Raw genomic sequence first — 19,408 nt, forward strand, 5'->3', positions numbered from 1 at the left:
TTGAAGTGTAAATAATGAATCTTACCATAACAGTCTCGGATTGCCTTGCGTATGGATTCTCCCTCGAGCAGCTTTCTCTCTGTGTCTCACTCTTGTTTGTCTCCTTGAGGCGGTAAAGCATTTACATTCAGGCTGCGCCATCTATCCCCTCCCGATAGAGTCGTGGAAACTGGCCCTTCGGCCCAACTTGCCCACACCGGCCAGCATGTCCCATCTGCACTCGTCCCACCTGCCTGCATTTGGCCCGTATCCCTCTAAACCCGTCCTATCCATGCATCTGTCCAAATGGTTCTTAAACCATTTGCGATAGTTCACAACAGTTGTTTTGTGCACAGAATGCTCCCATGGCCACCCATGATGTCCTGGACATCAATAACTTGTTATAGACAATAGACAATAGACAATAGGTGCAGGAGGAGGCCATTCGGCCCTTCGAGCCAGCACCGCCATTCAATATGATCATGGCTGATCATTCTCAATCAGTACCCCCGTTCCTGCCTTCTCCCAATACCCCCTGACTCCGCTATCCTTTAGAGCTCTATCCAGCTCTCTCTTGAATGCATTCAGAGAATTGGCCTCCACTGCCTTCTGAGGCAGAGAATTCCACAGATTCACAACTCTCTGACTGAAAACGTTTTTCCTCATCTCAGTTCTAAATGGCCTACCCCTTATTCTTAAACTGTGGCCCCTTGTTCTGGACTCCCCCAACATTGGAAACATGTTTCCTGCCTCTAACGTGTCCAACCCCTTAATAATCTTATACGTTTCGATAAGATCTCCTCTCATCCTTCTAAATTCCAGTGTATACAAGCCTAGTCGCTCCAGTCTTTCAACATATGACAGTCCCGCCATTCCGGGGATTAACCTAGTAAACCTACGCTGCACGCCCTCAATAGCAAGAATATCCTTCCTCAAATTTGGAGACCAAAACTGCACACAGTACTCCAGGTGTGGTCTCACTAGGGCCCTGTACAACTGTAGAAGGACCTCTTTGCTCCTATACTCAACTCCTCTTGTTATGAAGGCCAACATTCCATTGGCTTTCTTCACTGCCTGTTGGTTACAACATTATTGTTTTTCTGCCTTTCGGAACAACAGGATGCTTCTGGTCTCGGGTGGGAACAACTTCACCTTTTATTTATCATTGCTTCTTCTTTTCATTTGCAGATGAGGTGGCGCCAGAGTTTTTTGCCCGAAGGAAAACATCCAGGTAAGACACTGTGCACCTGGATCTGGGGCAAAGGTCACGACATTGACGCGAGAGGCAGAAGCTGCAATGTAGCCGCCCTCCCTCGGTGCTCACACGTACATAAAACAGTACAGTAGAGGAACAGGCCCTTCAGCCCACGAGCTCTGTGACAACCATGGTGCCAATTTGAACTGATCCCCATGGTCCACATCCCTCTATCACCTGATGTAGAAACAAGGAACTGTGGATGCTGGTCTACCAAGGAAAGGCACAACAGGGGCGGCACGGTGGCGCAGCGGTAGAGTTGCTGCCTTACAACGCCAGAGACCCGGGTTCCATCCTGGCTACTCCATGCTGCCTGTACGGAGTTTGTACTCTTTCCCTGTGACCTGCGCGGGTTTTCTCCGGGTGCTCCGGTTTCCTCCCACACTCCAAAGACGTACAGGTTTGTGGGTTAATTGGCTTGGTATAATTGTAAATTCTCCCTATTGAGTGCAGGCTAGTCTAAGTGTGCGGGGATGGCTGGTGTGTGCGAGCTCGTTGGGCCGAAGGGCCTGTTTCCGCGCTATATCTCTACACCTAACTGTACTAGACTAAATTAGTTTAGCTTAGCAATACTGCATGGAATGGGTTGCCTCCATTTGTTTGAACCATGAATTTCTATTGAACTGAGGTTCACCGACCATCAATTGCCTGTCCACGCTGGTTCCATGTTATCCCACTTTCTCATCCCTTCCCCATACGTGAGGGGCGATTTTTACAGAGGCCAATAAACCTACAAACCTGCACATCTTAGAGATGTAGGAGGAATCCCAGTGCTGTCATCGGAATGACGTGCAAACTCCACACAGAGACCAGGATCAAATAACAGATCTCCGGTGATGTTAGGCGGCAGCTCTACCTGCTGTGACACCCCGCTCCTAAGAGCCCTGCCATTTCTCAATACTTTCATCTAGCACTTCCAACACCTCACACGCACCAGGTTTGAGTGGAATCTGCCATCTCTTGATTAATGGTTCCAGCTGATCTCGATATCCTTCTGGATCCACCTTCCACGAGGGGCCATGTTGAGGAAAAACTTTTTCACCCAGAGAGTTGTGAATCTGTGGAATTCTCTGCCACAGAAGGCTGTGGAGGCCAAATCACTGGATGTTTTCAAGAGAGCGTTAGATTTAGTTCTTGGGGCTAAAGGAATTAAGGTATACGGGGAGAAATCAGGAATAGCTACTCCTGCACCTATTTTTCTATGATTCTATGTTGAATGCTTTACTAAAGTCTATGTATACAAACATCCACTGCCCTACGCTCATCAATCGTCTTTGTTGCCTCCTAAAAAGACTCAATTGGGTTTAGAAACATAGAAAATAGGTGCAGGAGGAGGCCATTTGGCCCTTCGAGTCAGCACCGCCATTCATTGTGATCATGGCTGATCATCCTCAATCAGTAACCTGTGCCCAACTTCTCCCCATATCCCCTGATCCCACTAGCCCCCAGAGCTCTATCTAACTCTCTCTCAAATTCTTCCAATGACTTGGCCTCCACTGCCCTCCGTGGCAGAGAATTCCACAAATTCACAACTCTCTGGGTGAAAAAGTTCCTTCTCACCTCAGTTTTAAATGGCCTTTAAATGGCTTGTATGACATGACCCGCCCAACACAAAGCCATACTGACTACACCTTACCCTTCTATATCTCTTGACTCCCTCTCCCCTGACTCTCGGTCTAAAGAAAGGTCTCGACTGGAAGCATCACCCATTCCTTCTCTCCAGAGATGCTGCCTGTCCCGCTGAGTTACTCCAGCTTTTTGTGTCTATACTCGGTGTAAAAACCAGCATCGGCAGTTCGTTCCTACGCCTCTAACAGGCCCACGCTTTTCCAAATGTGTGTGAATCTATCCCCCGAGAACCTTTGCCAATACTTTTCCCGAACTCACAAGCACAAGGTTCACCAGCCTGTAATGTCTTGGCCCGTCCCAGTTGCCTTGCGTAAACAAACGAACAAGATTGGGCACTGAACGCTGCAGAGCCTCCATTGGCAACAATCTTCCAGTTGCAAAAACATCTGTCTGTCACTGCCCTCAGCGCCCGGGCCCCGAGCCAGATGTGAATCCAGTTGGCCTCTCTCCCAGTGATCTCATGGGCTTCACTCGTTCCAGCTGCTGAACTCTGGGACCATGTCCGATGCCTCGCTAAAACCCATGTTGACCGCACCAGCCCCCTCCAGCGTCCTTGTTACCTCCTCAAATCAAATTAAATCCAATCAAGCTAGTCGGTCATGATCCTAAATCTTAACAGCTTAATGCCACAACTTGATTAATCAGTTGCCTTTCGAAATTAAGATATATTGCCGTGCCTGAGAATTGATGCTGTTAATTTCCCTGCCACCAAATTTAAACTAACTGTCCCTTAATCACATTGTTTATCATTACCTCCATTTCTAATCAAAACAACAAGATTAGCAATTCTAATTCTCCAGCCTATTGCAAGGATGATTCATAAGTCTGACTCTCCACAATTTCCTCCCTTCTACCTGTAATGGCTTGGGATATATTTTATCCAAGTCTCATGCCATCTGTCTTACTGGGCTTGCCACAAGTCCATAAGTGATAGGAGTGGAATTAGGCCCTTCGGCCCATCAAGTCTACTCCGCCATTCAATCATGGCTGATCTACCTTCTATCTTGCCCTCTCAACTCCATTCTCGTGCCTTCTCCCCGTAACCCCTGACAACTGTACTAAGCAAGAACCTATCCTATCTCTGCCTTAAAAATATCCATTAACTTGGCCTCCACAACCTTCTGTGGCAAAGACTTCCACAGATTCACCGTCATGTGACTGGGATAATTACACAGGGTAGTAAATGTTTGCTTGATTAAAGTTTAATAATCCTGTGCTCGCTGTATCTTTTCATACTGATTGTATCTCAGATAATGGTGGAGTAATTAAAATCTCCTCACCACTGCCCTCGTTCTTCTGCACTTGTTTGAAACCAGCCCGCAAATCTGCTCTTGAGTTTCTCTCCCTTCTGTCAGGAAGTCCACTGCACGGTCTCAGTCGTGTGACGGCTTTAATTTAGGTGTAACAGACTGTCTAGGTCTGAAGTAGGGTCCCGACTCGAAATGTCACCCATTCCTTCCCTCCAGAGATGCTGCTTGTCCTGCTGAGTTACTCCCGCATCTCTGGAGAAAAGAAAGAGGCGGCCTTTTGTGTCAAGACCCTTCTTTAGACTGAGAGTCAGGGGAGGGTACAGAACAAATCAGAGCCGGCACCGACGGACAAGGAGCCCACAATGGTCTATTGTTGGCCGTGGAGGAGGTGATAACGAAAGGATATGAACAGCGAATCCACCAGGACAGCTAGGGTGGGGGAGGGACGGAGAGAGAGGGAATGCCAGGGTTACTTGGAATGAGAGAAATCAATATTCATACCGCTAGGTTGTAACCCGGGACGTCCAGTCCTACATAGACTCAAAATGCTGGAGTAACTCAGCGGGACAGGCAGCATCTCTGGAGAGATGCAATGGGTGACGTTTCGGGTCCAGACCCTTCTTCATTCACCCATTCCTTCCCTCCAGAGATGCTGCCTGTCCCGCTGAGTGGCTCCGGCATTTTGTGTCTGATCTTCGGTTTAAACCAGCATCTGCAGTTCCCTCCTGAACATGATCTACTGTTGCCGATACCTTCTCGATCCTCTCACACCTGTGTTAATGAGCAGCTTGTGGTTTGGCTCAACGTCTGTGTAGGATTTACAGCATGGGAGGTCCCATTGGTGATTTGCCACCGAGTATAACGCTGGCAACAGACCATGAGGAGTAAGAAGTAAACTACATTTGCAAATAAGTCTCTCCCCCCCCCCCCCCCATTAAACTCAACTAATAAAGTCTCCTGCTGGCAAAGTAAGAACAAGAACTCGCTCAACACCCTAGCAGGGCCCTGATTCATTTGGTGAGGGATAAGACGCATGTGGTTAGAGCACCAACCTCAGCCCTAACCCCCCTCAACTGTACCTACCCATTACCCAACGTGCTGGAGTAACTCAGCGAGTCAGGCAGCATCCCTGGAGAGAAAGGATGGGTGATGTTTCAGGCCGGAACCCTTCTTCAGACTCGACCTGAAACGTCGCCCACCCTTTTTCTCCAGAGATGATGCCTGACCCGCTGAGTTACTCCAGCGCTTTGTGTCTATCTTCACTATAAACCAGCATCTGCAGTTCCTTCCTGCACTTTCCACCTATTATCTGCCAGGCTTTGTCCTGCCCCTCCCTACAATCAGTCATAAGAAGAGTCCCAACCTGAAACGTCACTTATCCACGTTTTTCAGAGATGCTGCCCGACCCGCTGAGTTACTCCAGCACTTTGTGTCTTTCCTAAGTTGGACAAAATGATAATCTCAGCTGACAGTAGTTAGATGTAGGCCCGGATGCTGTAGGTCCGGACAGTGTAGGTCCGGACAGTGTAGGTCCGGACCGTGTAGGTCCGGACAGTGTAGGTCCGGACAGTGTAGGCCCGGACAGTGTAGGCCCGGACAGTGTAGGTCCGGACAGTGTAGGTCCGGACAGTGTAGGTCCGGACCGTGTAGTTCCGGACCGTGTAGGTCCGGGCAGTGTAGGTCCGGGCAGTGTAGGTCCGGGCAGTGTAGGTCCGGGCAGTGTAGGTCCGGGCAGTGTAGGTCCGGGCAGTGTAGGTCCGGACAGTGTAGGCCTGGAGGCCCGCGCGCCGCCTAACAGAGGTTGCGTAGCACCTTGTCTCCCAGCCCGGGCGGCCGCCATTGGTGAAGAGGGAGCACGTGGCCGCTGGCTGGGTGAGGTCACGTGGGACGGTGACATCACCTTGTCCCTTATTTGGGAGTGAGATAGTTGGCACCCCCTACCTTCAGCCTACCCAGTCCACGTTGACCGTTGTTCGCTCATTCCCACAAGTTCTATGTTATCCCAGTTTCGCATCCACCCCCTATGCACTTGGGGTCATTTACAGGAGCCAATCAGCCATGCGCGTCTTTGGGATGCGCGAGGAAACTGGAGCGCCAGGAGAAAACTCAACACGGTCACAGAGAAAACGTGCAAACTGCACACAGACAGCACCCGAGGTTGGGATCAAACCTGGGTTTTTGGTGGAGGGAGCCTACCAGCTGTGCCACACACAGCTCTACCAGCTGTGCCACTGTTACAGTTACAAGACCTGAGCTCAGGCTGATCCGTGCTGGCTGGTCATTCTCACGTTCTCTGCCTCTCCTCCTTGCTACTGAGCCTCCATCCTCCCTTGTCCCCGCCCAGCGACCCCCCTAACCACAGCTCTCGTCTCCAGCTTCCACTTCCAACTCATGAAAGGCACTAAGGCACTGGAATTTAGAAGGATGAGGGGGGATCTTATTGAAATTAGGGGATTGGACACATTAGAGGCAGGAAACATGTTCCCAATGTTGGGGGAGTCCAGAACAAGGGGCCACAGTTTAAGAATAAGGAGTAGGCCATTTAGAACGGAGATGAGGAAGAACTTTTTCAGTCAGAGAGTGGTGAAGGTGTGGAATTCTCTGCCTCAGAAGGCAGTGGAGGCCAGTTCGTTGGATGCTTTCAAGAGAGAGCTGGATAGAGCTCTTAAGGATAGCGGAGTGAGGGGGTAGGGGGAGAAGGCAGGAACGGGGTACTGATTGAGAGTGATCAGCCATGATCGCATTGAATGGCGGTGCTGGCTCGAAGGGCTGAATGGCCTACTCCTGCATCTATTGTCTATTGTCTAAGGCAGATGCAGCAGGACACAAAATGCTGGAGGAACTCAGCGGGTCCAGCAACGTCAGCCGAGGGAACGGGCAGACAAAGTTTTGGGTTGGGACCAAAGGTACTAGAGGAACAAGATAGACCACTAGAACCCCCATAAACCGTAGTACGTCACGGCGCCATTTTAGTAGGCAGAAACTTGCAGAAACATTTTAAAAGAAAAATAACAAAAATCTGTGAATTGATAGATGAGATATATTCTGCATTTTAATGGTTTCATCACACATACTTGTTCCCCCAAAACACTGATTACACTGCGAGAGGCATAGCGAACGGCGGGTTTTGCCTACTAAAATGGCGGACGTTATGCTCCTTTGCGTACTACACTTCAGTATAGGCGATTTCAACGGAGTGGTCCATCTTGTTCCTCTAGTATCTTTGGTTGGGACCCTTCTTAAGAGTAATGGAGTAGAGGGAAGGGAGGGAGAAAGCTGGAAAAGAGAGGTGGGGGTGGGGGTGGGGTTGGTGTTGGTGTTACTCCATCAGTTTGAAGTAGGATCCTTGCCCAAAGTGCCATCTGTCCATCCCCTCCCTAATGACTTGCTAGGAAAAGGGTAACTAGGGAGAGAGTAAGGCTCTCCCAAAACCAACTTGTTCATCAACGTGTGGAACCGCAGGAGATCTGCAAGGTCCTCAATGGATATTTCTCCTTCGTTTTTTACCGGAAAAAGACACTGAGGCGGGCACGGTGGTGCAGCGGTAGAGTTGCTGCCTTACAGTGCTTGCAGCGCCGGAGACCCGGGTTCGATCCTGACTACGGGCGCCGTCTGTACGGAGTTTGTACGTTCTCCCCATGACCGTGTGGGTTTTCTCCGAGATCTTCGCTTTCCTCCCACACTCCAAAGGCGTACAGGTATGTAATTTAGGTAAATTGGCTTGGTAAATGTAAAAATATTGTCCCTAGTGTGTGTAGAATGGTGTTAATATGCGGGGACCGTTGGTCGGCGCGGACCCGGTGGGCTGAAGGGCCTGGTTCCGTGTGGTACCTCTAAACTAAACTAAACATGAGGATTTGGAAGCATAAATGGAGCTGGTCAGTCCATATTACAGTTGGGGATTGCTGTACATAGGAAGATGGATGAATGAGGACAGCTTAGATTGGGGATTTAGGCCGGCATGGATGTGTGGGGCCAAAGGGCCTGCTTTGCTGCTGTATACCGGTTCACTATGTGAAGCAGAATGTATTATTCTTCCACGAGGTTCCCAAATCTAAACACTGTGAAGGGTGGATAAGTTCACAAAGAGGTCAGGGAAGAGACTGGAGACATTTTGACTGGCACTTAGCCTCCCTAGGTTTGTTATTTGTATCTTGCGTGCGGCCCAGAATGATTTGCGTGAGACCCCGAGTCGATGTAAACAGACTCAAATCTGACCTATTGCGAGCATTTTGCTTCCTCCGAGCTTGGAGCCGCTGAAGGGAAAGAGTACAGTGAACAGAGAGCTGCTGCACCACACGGGAATTTTCTTGCCGTCTTGCGAGTGATGGTGAGGAATCCAAAACACCAAGCAACAACAGGCCGGCGCATCGTGGTGATGTGCACACAGGCGTCAGTGATTCACAGCGGGGCGTCTTGGCCCTTTGTATAAAATATTAATCAGGTAGACGAGACGACATAGCAAAATCGGTGCAGGAGTACGCCATTCGGCCCTTCGAGCTAGCACCGCCATTCGATACGATCATGGCTGATCCGAATAAATGTGGCCTCCTCGCCAAAGACTCACGAGCCGAAGACTTACACTTTACCTCTCCAAGGCACTTGGAGAATTCTTTGCCACAGAGGGCAGTGGAAGCCACATCACTGGATGGATTTAAAAGAGAGTTAGATAGAGCTCATGGGGCTAGTGGAATCAAGGGATATGGGGAGATTTTTAATTTTTTTTAGAGATACAGCGCGGAAACCGGCCCTTCGGCCCACCGAGTCCGCGCCGCCCAGCGATCCCCGCACATTAACACTATCCTACACACTGCTGAGAAGGCAGGCACGGGTTATTGATTGTGAACGATCAGCCACGATCACAATGAATGGCGGTGCTGGCTCGAAGGGCAGAATGGCCTCCACCTGCACCTATTTTCTATGTTTCTATGTTTCTACTTCACCTCAGCGACACCGGAACCTAATTTTATCTAATCAAGCCAACTATCCACTCAACTAATTAAGATGTCTCAGCCACTCCACTCCCTTGCTGGTCTGGCTGCTGTTCCTCTGTGACCTTCAGGGTAATTTTCTTCCTTAAAGCTCCCAATCTTTACCCCCCCACCGAGGAGAAAGCCTAGCTGAGTGAACGGTGTTCAACTTCTCCACCAGTGTCATCCTCAACCTAACATCATGTTCCTGAAGAAGGGTCTCGACCCCAAACGTCACCCGTCCTTTTTCCCCAGAGATGATGCCTGGCTCGCTGAGTTACTCCAGCACTCTGAGTCCCTCCCGGTTCCTCTGCATTGAAACCATATCTTAATCGTAAAAATGATGTCAGTGAATTTTTATCCTCGGTGTTCTTTTCATAACAGATGTAATCTAAAATTGCTGCTAATATGATTACTAGCTTCTTGCAGGAGAATCAACTCGTCAGTCACTTCCTTTTTTTCTTTATGGTGGCTCACCATCATCAGAATTTGGCTCTCTTTCAAAATGGCTGTTGACCTGAAATGAGTGTACTTGCCAGCAGTGGCAATTAACAGATCTAAATATTTGCAGCTTTTCTTTTACATGATTGTCTGCTGTCGAGTGCCCGCTCGAGGATATGTTCACGATTAATCCATCTGGAATTGCTTAGCTATTTATACAAACCTCGCAGAATGTGTGGGTGCGAGATCCAAAGATAACTTGCTTCACTGAAGCCTGAGAAGGAATCGGCCAGTGAACCACTGGGTTTCCGTCCGAAACGAAAGGGGAAAGGTGTTCCGACCAGAATTGTTTCATGGTGGGACCCAAGGAGGCAAATAGCCGCCCCCTGGTAAAAGCAGGTCATCCCAGTTCCCAGAGTTGCTGCCTTGCAGCCCTTGCAGCGCCAGAGACCCAGGTTCGATCCCAACTACGGGTGCCGTCTGTACGGAGTTTGTACGTTCTCCCCGCGACCGCGTGGGTTTTCTCAGAGATCTTCGGTTTCCTCCCACACTCCAAAGACGTACAGATTTGTAGGTTAATTGGCGTGATATAAATAGAAGGTAGCACAAGATGCTGGAGTAACTCAGCGGGACGGGCAGCATCTCAGGAGAGAAGGAATGGGTGACGTTTCGGGTCGAGACCCTTCTTCAGACAGTTTTTCCATAGTGTGTGTAGGATATTGTTAATGTGCGGGGATCGCCGGTCGGTGCGGACTCGACGGGCCGAATGGCCTGTTTCCGCACTGTATCTCTAAACTAAAACTAAAGGTGTGGCTGTAGATACGTGGAACTGCAATTGTTGGAATTCTGAGGGAAAACACAGAGTGTCAGGGGCTATGGGGAGAAGGCAGGAGAATGGGGTTAGGAGAGAGAGAGAGAGAGAGAGATAGATCAGCCATGATTGAATGGCGGAGTTGACGATGGGACGAATGGCCTAATTCTGCTCCTATCATCTATGAACACGAACAGCGCTGGAATAACAGCGAGTCAGGCAGCATCAGTGGAAGGAATGGATGGGTGACATTTTGTTTCGGGACCCCTACTCATAGAGTCAAAGAGTCACACAGTGTGGAAACAGGCAGTTTGGCTCAGCTTGCCCACACCGACCAACATGTCCCATCTACACTAGTCCCACTTGCCTGCGTTTAGCCCATATCCCTCTAAACCTGTCATATCCATGTCCTACCCTTCTTCGGACTCAGAACATAACTAGTTCTTTGGAAGTGCAGAAACATAGAATAGCTTTCCACAAAGATGGGCACTAATGAGCTCATTGAAACTGTGGCTTTTCTGCCCTGTAAAGATGTGCACAGTCCAAATCTATGTGCATATTTCCACAAAGAGCCATTGTGAGCCATTGTTCACTGTTTGCATTCTGAATTGCTGATATTCATCTATTTCAGTCTCGTCAGCTGTGGCTAGTTGGTACACCCTTGTCTTTGAGGCAGTGAATGGCACCACTGAGATAGTGCAGTCTCTTTAAGTGAGGTGTTAAATCTGCATCCCCTCTTGGGTGAATGTAGAACGTTCAATGGCACAAAAACGGCTGGAGAAACTCGGCAGGTCAGGCAGCATCTGTGGAGGCAAAAGAATGGTCAACGTTTTGGCTTCTGATCCTACATCAGGACTGTGTGTGTCGAGGGAGGATTGTCACGCTGCGTTACAGATCGCTACAAAGATGGGAAGGTACCGGCTATCTTCCATCCGCACTCTCAATCCTGATGCAGGGTAATGATCCGAAACGATGACCTTGCCTCTGCAGAGGGTGACACGGTGGCGCAGCGGTAATGTTGCTGCCTTACAGCGCTTACAGCACCAGAGACCCAGGTTCGATCCTGACTGCAGGTGCTGTCTGTACGGTGTTGTTGTACGTTCCCCCCACAACCACGTGCGTTTTCGGCGTGATCTTCTGTTTCCTCCCGCGCTCCAAAGATGTACGGGTTTGTAGGTTAATTTGACTTGGTATAAATGTAAATTGTCTCTCATGTGTTAATGTGCGGGGATCACTGGTCGGTGCGGACTTGGTGGCCCGAGGAGCCTATTTCTGCGCTGTATCTCTAAACTAAACTAAACTAAACTGAACTAAGATGCTAACAGACTTGTGCTGGAATTAAAACTGCAGATGCTGCTTAAAATCGAAGGTAGGCACAAAAAGCTGGAGTAACTCTTTGGGTCGGGCAGCATCTCGGGAGAGAAGGAATGGGTGACATTTTGGGTCGAGATCAGTCTGAAGAAGGGTCTCGACCCGAAACGTCACCCATTCCTTCTCTCCAGACATGCTGCCTGACCTGCTGAGTTACTCCAGCATTGTGCGTCTACATGCGAGCAGACTCGCTCAGTTCCTCCAATACTTTTTTCTTTTAGCTTCAGATTGCAACCACCATTGGAGACCCTTATTATAATAATAATAATAATAATAATAATAATAATAATAATAATGCATTACATTTATATAGCGCTTTTCAAACACTCAAAGACGCTTTACAGGGATTACTAGAACATAGAGAAGAAAATAAATAGATAAATAAGTAAACGAACAGAGAAAGGAGACAGAAGGTGAGGTGACGGTCAGTGGTTGAAGGCAGTGCTGAACAGGTGAGACTTCAGTGATGTTTTGAATGTGGTGAGTGAGGAGGAGTCTCTGACGGTTTGGGGTAGTGACCCTTGAACTATCTTTAATCGGAATTTAGTGGCCTTTAACTTGCCTTAAACGTTATTCACGTTATTCCCTTTATCCTGTATTTGTGCACGGTGGACGGCTCGATTATAATTATGCACTGTCTTTCCGCTGAAAGGTTAGCACGCAACAAAAACTTTTCTCTGTGCCTCAGTACACACGTCAATAAACTAAACTCAACTCAATTAGACTGGACAAAACTAAGCATTTGCGTCTCCAGATTATTTGGCACGGTTTGGTGAAACCTCAAAGCATTCTGGCCAATTCCCTTTACCCAACTTCACTAAAACAGGCGGTCGAGTCGACATCACAACACTGTTTGAACTTGTTTTTGTCTGTGCAGTTTGTCTATGCCATTTCCAACATCACAGCAGTGCTTACATGATAACAATTATTTAACTGGCTGTAAAGTACCTTGGGCAGGCTGAAGGTGTGAAACACAATATTCTCTTCTTAAAAGAGAAGCTCAGTTTTCTTGACACTCGTAAAGATTGGACCAAATCCTTCCAGCCTCATCTGACGGGAGTGAGCAGCAGCAGCTCAGACATTGAGATGAGGCACAAATCTTCTGCGCTCCTCACACTGCCTCTGGCAAGGCCTCCAGCATAATCTCCCCCCCCCCCCCCCCCCCCCCCCCCCCCCCCCCCCCCCCCCCCCCCCCCCGTCTCCCCCGTCTCCCCCCACCGGTCACTCCCACTTCTCCCCACTCCCAGCAGGCAAGAGCTACAGAAGTGTGAAAACCCACACCTCCAGATTCAGGGACAGTTTCTTCCCAGCTGTTTATAAAGACAACTGAACCATCCTCTCACCAACTGGAGAGCATTCCTGACCTCCCATCTGAAGAAGGGTCTCGACCCGAAACGTCACCCATTCCTTCTCTCCAGAGATGCTGCCTGACCCGCTGAGTTACTCCAGCTTTTTGTGTCCATTTTCGGTTTAAACCAGCATCTGCAGTTCCTTCCTATACTCCCATCTACTCCATTGGAGACCGTTGAACTATTTCAATCGCACTTTGCTGGACTTTATCTTGCACTAAACGTTATTGCCTTTATCCTGCATCCGTACACTGCGGACAGCCTGATTGTAATCATGCATTGTCTTTCTGCTGAGTAGGCTGCACATAAAAGCCTTTCACTGGTACCTCGGTACACGTGACAATAAACTATACGAAAAAACCTTTTCCCATGAGACTAGATTGAGCTTATTTCTCTGCTTTTAAATAGGTTTCTGTTTGGTAACATTGTAAAGCTTTGTCATACAAAATAAGTCAAATGCCATCTTCATCACACAATGGTTCTGTGATTTCCACAGGTCGTTTGGGGTTAATGTTCGCACCACGTTCACATCATGAAGTCCCCTGTTTCGTGGTCACTGAGCAGTCAATTTCTCTCTATGTTATGTCAATAGACAATAGACAATAGGTGCAGGAGGAGGCCACTCGGCCCTTCGAGCCAGCACCGCCATTCAATGTGATCATGGCTGATCATTCTCAATCAGTACCCCGTTCCTGCCTTCTCCCCATATGTCGAATTACAGTAGGTGTGTACTTACATATAACAGCCTCAGGGAATCTCACTTGTCTTGCAGGCACAGATTCTGGGCATGTCTGTCTGTCTTTAAGTTATAACCCATCTATGATAAAAATGAAACATGATTCCTCCAATCAACTCAAAGTGAAAGCAGGGCCTTTGCCTTTAAGAAAGAAAACAAACTCGCTTCATTTTGAAATGGGCCCTGATCTGATAAATCCTCGCAGCCACAGCTGTACTCCTTCCCGGTGTAATAATCTTTAACCATTTAATCATCGTCTAACTATTTATTTTTTCTCCCCGTCTCGAGCATTTAAGTCAGGAAGTCGTTCAGATCTCCGCAAATGTTGCTTGGAGCAGTCTGCTCTGAGAATAGGGAACCTGTTCCAGCCGCACTATTTCCATGTGTTCCCACTTTAGGCAGGGCTGAGAAACTGTTGCCTCTTGCTCTCCAGCTTTCTAAAGCAGCAAGGCAGAGATCGGGAACTCGGTGATGCAGAGACACCAGAGTCCGTGCATCACTTGTGGGAAAGAACTGCAGATGCTGGTTTACACCAGAGATAGAAACAAGATCATAAGATCATTTCTCTGCCTCAGAAGGCAGTGGAGGCCAATTCTCTGAATGCATTCACGAGAGAGCTAGATAGAGCTCTTAAGGATAGTGGAGTCAGGGGGTATGGGGAGAAGGCAGGAACGGGGTACTGATTGAGAATGATCAGCCATGATCACATTGAATGGCGGTGCTGGCTCGAAGGGCCGAATGGCCTCCTCCTGCACCTATTGTCTATTGTCTATCATAGGTAATAGGAGTAGAATTAGGCCATTTGGCCCATCAAGTCTACTCTGCCATTCAGTCATGGCTCTCAGTCATGGCTTTCAGTCAGGGGATCAATCTCTCCCTCCTAACCCCATTCTCCTGCCTTCTCCCCATAACCTCTGGCACCCGTACTAATCAGATGCTGGAGTAACTCAGCGGGACAGGCAGCATCTCTGGTGAGAAGGCATGGGTGACGTTTCAGGTCACGACCCTTCCTCAATCTGAAGATGCGTCTCGACCCGAAACGTCACCCATGCCTTCTCTCCAGAGATGATGCCTGTCCCGCTGAGTTACTCCAGCAATTTGTGTCTGTCTTCCCTGCATCATCCTCCATTAGCCAAGCCTTGCATGTTTAAACAAAGCACATAGTCCATATCCATCAGAAACTTTTAACGAGTAGGAAGGAATTGCAGATGCTGGTTTAAACCGAAGATAGCCATGAAAAGCTGGAGTAATTCAACGGGACAGGCAGCATCTCTGGAGAGAAGGAATGGGTGACGGTTTGGGTTGAGACCCTTCTTCAGACGATCTTTTAATGAGTTCAGTTGTGTTGCTGTTCATTTACTGTAACGATTTTGCTTCTGTCCTGAAGTCTGAAGGTGTCAAAGGTTATAGGGAGAAGGCAGGAGGATAGGGTTACAAGAAAAAGATAGATCAGCCACGATTGAATGGCAGAGTAGACTCGATGGGCCGAATGCCCTAATTTAGTGTTAGTTTTAATTTTGGATATACAGCGTGGAAACAGGTCTTTCAGCACAACGAGTCTGTGTCGACCAGCGATCACCCCGTACACTAACATTATCCTACACACTAGGGACAACTTATGATTTTTACCGAAGCCCCAAATAACCTACAAACCTCTACGTCTTTGGAGGAAACCGGAGCACCAGGAGAACGCCCACGTGGTCACAGGGAGAACGTACAACTTTCACACAGACAGCCGTAACTCCCTGGTCCACTCGTCCCTTCCTACCCAAACCGCCCCAACCCCGGGCACTTTCCCCTGCAACCGCACGAGATGCAACACCTGTCCCTTTACCTCCCCCCTCAACTCCATCCAAGGACCCAAACAGTATTTCCAGGTGAGACAGAGGTTCACCTGCACCTCCTCCAACCTCATCTATTGTATCCGCTGCTCTAGATGTCAACTTCTTTGCATTGGCAAAACCAAATGCAGGCTCGGCGATCGTTTTGCTCAACACCTTCGCTCAGTCCGCCTTAACCAACCTGACCTCCCGGTGGCTGAGCACTTCAGCTCCCACTCCCAGTCTGACCTTTCTGTCATGGGCCTCCTCCAGTGCCATAGTGAGGCCCACCGGAAATTGGAGGAACAGCACCTCATATTTCGCCTGGGCAGCTTGCAGACCAGCGGTATGAACATTGACTTCTCCAACTTTAGGTTGTTCCTCTGTTCGCCTCCCCCCTCCCACTGTCTTCCTGTCTCCACCTATATCCTTCCTTTGTCCCGCCCCCCTGACATCAGTCTGAAGAAGGGTCTCGACCCGAAACGTCACCCATTCCTCTCCTGAGATGCTGCCTGACCCGCTGAGTTACTCCAGCATTTTTCTGAATAAATACCTTCGATTTGTACCAGCATCTGCAGTTATTTTCTTACAGCACCCGTGGTCAGGATCGAACCCGGGTCTCTGGCACTGTGAGGCAGCAACTCTACCGCTGCGCCACCGTGCTGCTCTGCAAGTTCTGAATAATGAGCTCGATATCCACAACTATGCAAGTTCCAGTAGTTCTCGTTCATTATTTGGTCGGTGTCTCAAATGATTCCCAGCAGCAGATGTATTCTCAGTGATTGCAAACACGTGTCAGATGGTGGATTTGTACACCAATATCTCGGCAATCAAGGTGGTTTCTGTTAATAATGACTTCTTTCTCTCAGACTTTGGGCTGGTGAGGCAACAACTTAATTTAATAGCAATGTGTTCATTTTGCAATGTCCGTAATTACCTCCTTTGTCCCCATGGCAAATCTATTCTTTAGCAAGAATTCTCGAAAGAGTGCTCATATAAAAAAAACCTGTAGACTGTGACCAAGATGTATATTCCAGCTGCAACTGTGAGAGGAAAAAGTAAGCAAACATACACTGGCTGAGGTGATCATCTATGTTTAATTGCAGTAATCCTTGACTGGTGGTCAAGAGCTGCCCTATTGAACAATGCTCCCCTTGTTGTGAAGACTGAACTCTATAACGAGCTTGCCTCAACTATCTAACGAGGAGGGAGTTGAGGCAAGTACAACAGTGAAAGGCCAGGGTGGAGTGATTGTGGAGAAGATGTTTCCACAAGTGGGAGAGTCTAGGACCAGAGCCCATAGCCTCAGAATAAAAGTACGTACCTTTAGACACCTTTACCGTGGCGGCACGGTAGCGCAGCGGTAGAGTTGCTGCTTTACAGCGAATGCAGCGCCAGAGACTCAGGTTCGATCCTGACTACGGGTGCTGCGGTGCTGCACTGTAAGGAGTTTGTACGTTCTCCCCGTGACCTGCGTGTGTTTTCTCCGAGATCTTCGGTTTCCTCCCACACTCCAAAGACGTACAGGTATGTAGGTTAATTGGCTGGGTAAATGTAAAAATTGTCCCTAGTGGGGTGTAGGATAGTGTTAGTGTACGGGGATCGCTGGGCGGCACGGACTTGGTGGGCCGAAAAGGCCTGTTTCCGGCTGTATGTATATGATATGATATGAATAGACAATAGGTGCAGGAGGAGGCCATTCGGCCCTTCGAGCCAGCACCGCCATTCAATGTGATCATGGCTGATCATTCTCAATCAGTACCCCCTTCCTGCCTTCTCCCCATACCCCCTGACTCCGCTATCCTTAAGAGCTCTATCTAGCTCTCTCTTGAATGCATTCGGAGAATTGCCCCCCACTGCCTTCTGAGGCAGAGAATTCCACAGATTCACAACTCTCTGACTGAAAAAGTTTTTCCTCATCTCAGTTCTAAATGGCCTACCCCTTATTCCTAAACTGTGGCCCCTTGTTCTGGACTCCCCCAACATTGGGAACATGTTTCCTGCCTCTAACGTGTCCAACCCCTTAATAATCTTATACGTTTCGATAAGATCTCCTCTCATCCTTCTAAATTCCAGTGTGTACAAGCCTAGTCGCTCCAGTCTTTCAACATATGACAGTCCCGCTATTCCGGGAATTAACCTAGTAAACCTATGCTGCACGCCCTCAATAGCAAGAAAGGAGATGAGAAGGAATTTCTTTATTCAGAGGGTGGTGAATCTGTGGAGGCCAAGTCAAGGGATATTTTTAAGGCGGAAATTGACAGATTATTGATTAGTACGGGTGTTTGAGGTCATGGGGAGAAGGCAGGAGAATGGGGTTAGGAGGGTGAGATGGATCAGCCATGATTGAATGGCAGAGTAGACTTGATGGGCCGAATAACCTAACTCTGCTCCTATCGCTTATGACCTTTTGACGATACACGATGACAATCGAGCTGTCCGCAGTGTACGTCTAACGCACTGCAAATAACTTTCATGTAGGTCGGTGGTGATGATCTCACTAAACAGGGTGACGCAAAGTTTTTATAATTTGAAAAGCATCGAAAAGAATTGTTGACAGCCGAGTAAACAAATCCATTAAAATTGCAAACTACTTTAATAATGGTCGCGTTAGTATCTCCAGCTCATGATCACATTATAAGGTGTTATGTGGAGGATGAGATTATTACAGTTTTGTAGCCCATTCCACCATTTCTATTATTTCTGGATTTTAATGAGGTTTTTTGGAAAACAGCTTTGCATGAACAAGGGCTAAAGTCCGAGCAGATGGCCGGGCTATAGGAGTTAGCAGCTAATTAAAAATGACTTAAGAAGTGGAATTGGAATAACTCTCCAATCTGACCTTTATCCAACCTTAATTAGTTATACTGTTGTGTAGTGTTGAAAGATTATACATGAAGAAGGTTTATATTATTTATAGAAAAGTATTTCCACGGATTTTTTTTATTTATTGAGAATCCTAAAAATGTTCATGTAATCTCTCTACTTACATTGCTGCTCAGTCGTGCACTTGATGTTGTCAAGAGTTCGGCAGTTGTCGAGCTCGGAAACAGGTCCCTCGGCCCACCACATCCCCGCTGATGGTGGCGCAGCGGTAGAGTTGCCGCCTTACAGCGAATGCAGCGCCGGAGACCCGGGTTCAATGCCGACCACGGGCGCCGTCTGTACAGAGTCTGTACGTTCTCCCCGTGACCTGCGTGGGTTTACTCCGAGATCTTCGGTTTCATCCCGCACTCCAAAGACGTGCAGGTTTGTAGGTTAATTAGGTCGGTGAATGTAAACATTGTCCCCTGTCGGGCGTGGGATAGTGCGGGGATCGCTGCTCAGCGCGGACCCAGTGGGCCGAAGGGCCAGTTTCCGCGCTTGTATCTCCTAACTAAACGAAACTAAAGATGCTGGTTTACACCGAAGGTAGACACAAATTGTTGGAGTAACTCAGCGGGTCAGGCAGCGTCTCTGGAGAAAAAGAATAGGTGGCGTTTCGGGGCGAAACCCTTCTTCAGATTCTAATTGAGTTTGAAGAAGGGTTCCGAAACATCGCCTATCACCTTTCTCCAGAGAGATGCTGCCTGACCCGCTGAGTTACCCCAGCATTTTGTGTCTACCATCGCCACTAATCCCAGTTACCAGCATTTGGTGCCAGCTCTCTGTATTTGGATGATACTTGTTGAAGAGCACCTGGCTTCACCAACCCCTCAGGTGGTGAATTCCAACCACCCGGGATGACAAAATTCCTCCTTCAATCCCCTCTACAGCTCGGCCTAAACTCCTCACTGCCAACGTTTAGGTCTTCAGTG

At 48.4% G+C, this 19,408-nt stretch overlaps 1 protein-coding gene across 7 annotated transcripts in view; it reads left to right on the forward strand.

Annotated features, from left to right (window-relative positions):
• sema6d (semaphorin 6D) overlaps positions 1–19,408 on the forward strand; it is a 346,157-nt gene that overhangs the window by 124,187 nt on the left and 202,562 nt on the right. For 6 of the 7 annotated variants that reach the window (XM_078427455.1, XM_078427461.1, XM_078427460.1 and 3 more), the window contains one exon: positions 1,168–1,210. The gene's annotated coding sequence lies outside the window, so the exon portion shown is untranslated. Of the gene's footprint in view, positions 1–1,167; positions 1,211–7,629; positions 7,812–19,408 lie in introns of all 7 variants that reach the window. The other variant, XM_078427456.1, reaches the window with a different exon arrangement.

The sequence above is a fragment of the Rhinoraja longicauda genome, chromosome 33, assembly GCF_053455715.1.
Source record: "Rhinoraja longicauda isolate Sanriku21f chromosome 33, sRhiLon1.1, whole genome shotgun sequence".
Taxonomy (NCBI): domain Eukaryota; kingdom Metazoa; phylum Chordata; class Chondrichthyes; order Rajiformes; family Arhynchobatidae; genus Rhinoraja; species Rhinoraja longicauda.